The sequence below is a fragment of the Ostrea edulis genome, chromosome 10 (assembly GCF_947568905.1).
Source record: "Ostrea edulis chromosome 10, xbOstEdul1.1, whole genome shotgun sequence".
NCBI classification, from domain to species: domain Eukaryota; kingdom Metazoa; phylum Mollusca; class Bivalvia; order Ostreida; family Ostreidae; genus Ostrea; species Ostrea edulis.
Genome location: NC_079173.1, coordinates 46249095 through 46255138, shown reverse-complemented (window position 1 = coordinate 46255138; position 6044 = coordinate 46249095). Strand labels below are relative to the sequence as shown.

General features: G+C 36.1%; 1 protein-coding gene across 1 annotated transcript in view; it reads left to right on the top strand.

Moving 5' to 3' along the window:
- LOC125682792 (uncharacterized) overlaps window positions 1–6044 on the top strand; it is a 196451-nt gene that overhangs the window by 124616 nt on the left and 65791 nt on the right. The window lies entirely within an intron of this gene.

Below are 6044 nucleotides of genomic sequence, written 5' to 3'. Positions count from 1 at the left end.
TGTGAAACGTACAAAACATCAATTTAAAATTTTAGTGTGTATTTACGCTTAATGAAATGCTAATTTTTTTTACTCCTACATTCTTTAGAAAAGTGTTTTCTCACAAGTTTACAGAAATGACTTAATGATTGTATTTCATGTTTTACAGGTGACATATGATTGCCATTACCATTCCTTCAGCCAAAACATATAATCTACATTTCTTAATCTGGTGATGGTGGACACTGATTACATTTTCTCATCTAGTGATGGTGGACATTGATTACATTTCCTCATCTAGTGATGGTGGACACTGATTGCATTTCCTCATCTAGTGATGGTGAACATTGATGACATTTCCTCATCTAGTGATGGTGGACACTGATTACATTTCCTCATCTAGTGATGGTGGACCTTGATTACATTTCCTCATCTAGTGATGGTGAACATTGATTACATTTCCTCATCTAGTGATGGTGAATATTGATTACATTTCCTCATCTAGTGATGGTGAACATTGATTACATTTCCTCATCTAGTGATGGTGGACATTGATTACATTTCCTCATCTAGTGATGGTGAACATTGATTACATTTCCTCATCTAGTGATGGTGGACAATGATTACATTTCCTTATCTAGTGATGGTGGACATTGATGACATTTCCTCATCTAGTGATGGTGGACACTGATTACATTTCCTCATCTAGTGATGGTGGACATTGATTACATTTCCTCATCTAGTGATGGTGGACATTGATTACATTTCCTCATTTAGTGATGGTGAACATTGATTACATTTCTTCATCTAGTGATGGTGAACATTGATTACATTTCCTCATCTAGTGATGGTGGACACTGATTACATTTCCTCATCTAGTGATGGTGGACCTTGATTACATTTCCTCATCTAGCGATGGTGGACCTTGATTACATTTCCTCATCTAGTGATGGTGGAAACTGATTACATTTCCTCATTTAGTGATGGTGGACATTTATTACATTTCCTCATCTAGTGATGGTGGACATTGATTACATTTCCTCATCTAGTGATGTTGAACATTGATGACATTTCCTCATCTAGTGATGGTGGACATTGATTACATTTCCTCATCTAGTGATGTTGAACATTGATGACATTTCCTCATCTAGTGATGGTGGACATTGATGACATTTCCTCATCTAATGATGTTGAACATTGATGACATTTCCTCATCTAGTGATGGTGAACATTGATTACATTTCCTCATCTAGTGATGGTGGACGCTGATTACATTTCCTCATCTAGTGATGGTGGACACTGATTACATTTCCTCATTTAGTGATGGTGAACATTGATTACATTTCCTCATTTAGTGATGGTGAACATTGATTACATTTCCTCATCTAGTGATGGTGGACACTGATTACATTTCCTCATCTAGTGATGGTGGACCTTGATTACATTTCCTCATCTAGTGATGGTGGACCTTGATTACATTTCCTCATCTAGTGATGGTGGACACTGATTACATTTCCTCATTTAGTGATGGTGGACATTTATTACATTTCCTCATCTAGTGATGGTGGACATTGATTATATTTCCTCATCTAGTGATGTTAAACATTGATGACATTTCCTCATCTAGTGATGGTGGACATTGATTACATTTCCTCATCTAGTGATGTTGAACATTGATGACATTTCCTCATCTAGTGATGGTGGACATTGATTACATTTCCTCATCTAGTGATGGTGAACATTGATTGCATTTCCTCATCTAGTGATGGTGGACCTTGATTACATTTCCTCATCTAGTGATGGTGGACCTTGATTACATTTCCTCATCTAGTGATGGTGGACATTGATTACATTTCTCAGTCAGTTATGACATATATTCATTAAAGTTGATTATTGTGTCAAGTATTCATGATGTTGTGTTGATCATAACCTCCATGAGATTTATTGATTAAACCTTCATTTTGACACTTTATATATTACATTTGTATTGACTTGATGAGAGATATTTTCTATATAAGTTTTATGATGCATTTTTTTGTAAAAGAATTTTCAATTATGTAAATGTTTTAGATTTTTTCTATCTGTATTATGGATGTCTGTTTAAAAAAAAACAAGGTACGGTTGAGTATATAAAAGATCCAAAATGTTGTCTTGTTTTAAATATGTTTTGAATCAAGCTTGATCTGTGTTTTGAATTTAAGCTTAACATGCCAAGTATATCATCTCAATTTAAAGTTATTTCTTATTTGATAGCTTTATTATTTCATGAATGAAAGTTTGTCCTGCCTTATTTTTCAAAAAGAGCTTGATAACTGTTAAATTTGATCCATATTATTGCTTAAGAAAAGGTGTCATATCCGTCGAGCATAATGAAATGTATACTGTGTATTAAGAAAAGATGAAAAAATGAATTCGAATATGAATTTGCTCGATTCATGGGCTGTATGTTTTCTGAAAGGAAAACCCCTCTGAATATTTTTTTCCATTGATTTTGTGCAAACTTCACGCTCATGTCATACCACGCAAAGCAATTTTGGATCAAATTAAACGTAGGTTGGATTTGTTTACATACAGTCCTTATTTGAATGTCAGATTTTTGGAACTCTTACTGAAATCATATATTTTCTGGGTCAGATGACTTTAAAAATTCTACCTACTTTTTGAACAAAACCAATCTTTTTACAAAATTCGACACTGAGCAGGAAAGTATCAGAAAGGGACTCAATCCTATTGATCGAGGGGTTCAGTTAATCCTTTTCCAAATTGCCACATAGGGCGTATTTAAAAAAAATCCCTGTTTTACAAGACTTCATTTGTTACCGTAGAATAGGGTTTTTCAGCATACAGTGAGTAAAACTAACGTAGAGTTGGGAAACGGTCCTTAGAGTTAGATCGTTCTAGACAGGTTCGAGGTTTACTTTGGTTTAGAGGACGTATTATATTATGGCGCTGTCCGTCCATCCCGGGTCATGTTCTCCGGACTTTTTTCCGTAACAGATGCATGTAATTTGAAATTTGGTCGCAATATATCCCTCAAGAATTGTAAGAGTGAGGTTGCATTTCACCTGGATTGGTCCATCGTTGACCTACTTTAGGGCTAAAAGCAGGTCAAACAGTTTACCGCACTTTTTTGGTTACAGATACAGATATTGCCTTGGAATTTACACATCAGCTTCCTTTCAGAAAAATGCAAGTTGAGTTTGTATTTCTGCTGTATTTGTCCGTCCGTCTGTGACGTACATTAGGACTAATAGTATGTCAAATAGTTTTCCCGGCTTTTTTTCATTATACATACAGATATTGCCCTGAAATTTAATCGGAGGCTTCCTCTTGGAGGAATACAAGTTCAGTTTGCATTTCAACTGGATTGGTCTATCCATGACCTACTTTTAAACTGAAAATAGGTCAAACAGTTTTCCGTGCTTTTTTTATTACAGATACAGATATTGCCCTGATATTTAGTCATAGGCTATCTCTGTAGGAATTCAGGTTCAGTTTGCATTTCAGGTGGATTGTCCCATCCTTGACCTACTTTTGGACTAAAAATAGATCAACCAGTTTTCCAGGCCTTTTTTATAATAAAAGTAAACAAGAGGCCCATGGGCCACATCACTCACCTGAGTCAACTCGGTTCATATCTAAAGATTTTCCAGATATATTCGCATGTAAAACTGTGATCCCTATTGTAGACCCAACCTACCTCCGTGGGCCATGATTTTTACAAACTTGAATCCGCACTATGTCAGGAAGCTTTTATGTATATTTGTACTTTCCTAGTCTAGTGATTCTTGAGAAGATTTTTAAATATTTTCCTTTTATATTTGTATGTAAATTTTTTATCTCCTATTGTTGCCTCATCCTACCCAAAGGAACCATGATTTAAACAAAATTTAATCTGCACTATGTCAAGAAGCTTCAATGTAAATTTCAGCTCTTATTGTTTAGTGGTTCTTGAGAAGATTTTCGAATGACCCCATCCTATTTTTGCATTTGTGTGATGTTCTCTTTGAAGGGTGCATGTCCCTTTACTTGAATAGACTTGCAAGCCCTTTACCCAAGACGCTTTTTGCCAAGTCTGGCCCAGTGTTTTTGTAGAAGAAGTCGAAAATGTAAACAGTTTACAGACAGAGAGACAAAAAGTAATCAGAAAAAAGCTCACGAGCTTTCAGCTCTGGTAAGCGAAAAAGGTGAAGATAACGAACAGAGATTAATCTTATTACTTTAATGAAGAACACAAAATTAAGAGTAGGGCAAACAATGACTCATGGACATACCAGAATAAATATTGCATGCCATGAATGCATATGTTTCAATTAATCACAAATTTGTATTTTTTTTATACTTTGCCCTGCTAAATCATGCATGTTCCTTTTCCATGGAAATAAATTATAAGTAAGTTCTCTTTATGAAAGAGGTGTAGCTGTGATTTAAATGATATGAATTTTTGAATTTATGTTAAAGGATCTAAACACAATGTTCACAAGCTCCAAATTAACACAGATTACTATGAACGTCACAGACAAATGAATAAAACGCCCACCAGACCTAGACTACTAAGCTTACATGTTAATCACAAAATATCTCCCAATTGCTCTTCATCTGTGGTGAAAGAAAACAAAATGTGATTGGTGCACATGAACTTAGTATTATGAAGGGTGACTGTGCAAAAAATACTGAATTATGAATGTCTTGGTACATAAATAGATATGAAAATGTAAATTTGAATATGCATGTAACTAATTATGATTGATTAATTTAATTTCGTTTACCGTCCCTCTCGACAATGTTTCACTCATATGGAGACGTCACCGCTGCCGGTGAAGGGCTGCAAAATTTAGGCCTATGGTTGGCGCTTATGGCCATTGAGCAGGGAGGGATCTGTATCGTGCCACACCTGCTGTGGCACGGGACCTTGGTTTTCGCGGTCTCATCTGAAGGACCGCCGCATTTAGGCGCCTCTTACGACAAGCAAGGGGTACTGAGGACCTATTCTAACCGGATCCCCACAGGATGTAAGTAATTATGCTGCACATGTAACCTTGAAAAGGTCATGTCATTATGAATATGTATGCCACACAAATATGTATGATTTACATATTTGTAACATGCAAGCCATGCTATAAGAAACATCTAGTAATTATTGTTACTTATGTAATCATGAATTGTCAGAAAAAGTGTCGCAAAATCTCCAAGAATGCACTACAGAGGGTGTCTCAGTGAAAAAAACATCCAAAATGTTCCCCTATTCACGTGACTAATTATGTCCAGTACTGTGAAGGGTAGACAAGTCTACAGCTGTTGTATGTGATGATGTTTAGTACACTGTGAAGGGTAGACAAGTCTAGAGATGTTGTGTCTGATGATGTTTAGTACACTATGAAGGGTAGACAAGTCTACGGCTATTGTATGTGGTTATGTTTAGTACACTGTGAAGGGTAGATAAGTTTAGAGATGTTTATATGATGATGTTTAGTACACTGTGAAGGGTAGACAAGTCTAGACATGTTTATGTGATGATGGTGTTTAGTACACTGTGAAGGGTAGACAAGTCTAGATATGTTGTATGTAATGCTTTACGTGTCCTGGTTATGTGTGATGTATGTGTCCTGGTTATGTGTGATGTATGTGTCCTGGTTATGTGTGATGTATGTGTCATTGTTATTTGTGATGTATGTGTTCTGGTTTTGTATGATGTATGTGTATGTGTCCTGATTATGTGTGATGTATGTGTCCTGGTTATGTGTGATGTATGTGTCCTGGTTATGTGTGGCGTATGTGTCCTGGTTATGTGTGATGTATATGTCCTGGTTATGTGTGATGTATGTGTCCTGATTATGTGTGATGTACGTGTCCTCGTTATATGTGATGTATCTGTCCTGGTTATGTGTGGTGTATGTGCCCTGGGTATGTGTATATATCCTGGTTACAAGTATGTGTGATGTATGTGTCATAGCTATGTGTGATGTATGTGTATATGTCCTGATTATGTGTGATGTGTGATGTATGTGTCCTGGTTATGTGTGATGTATGTGCACATGTCCTGGTTATGTGTGATGTATGTCTCC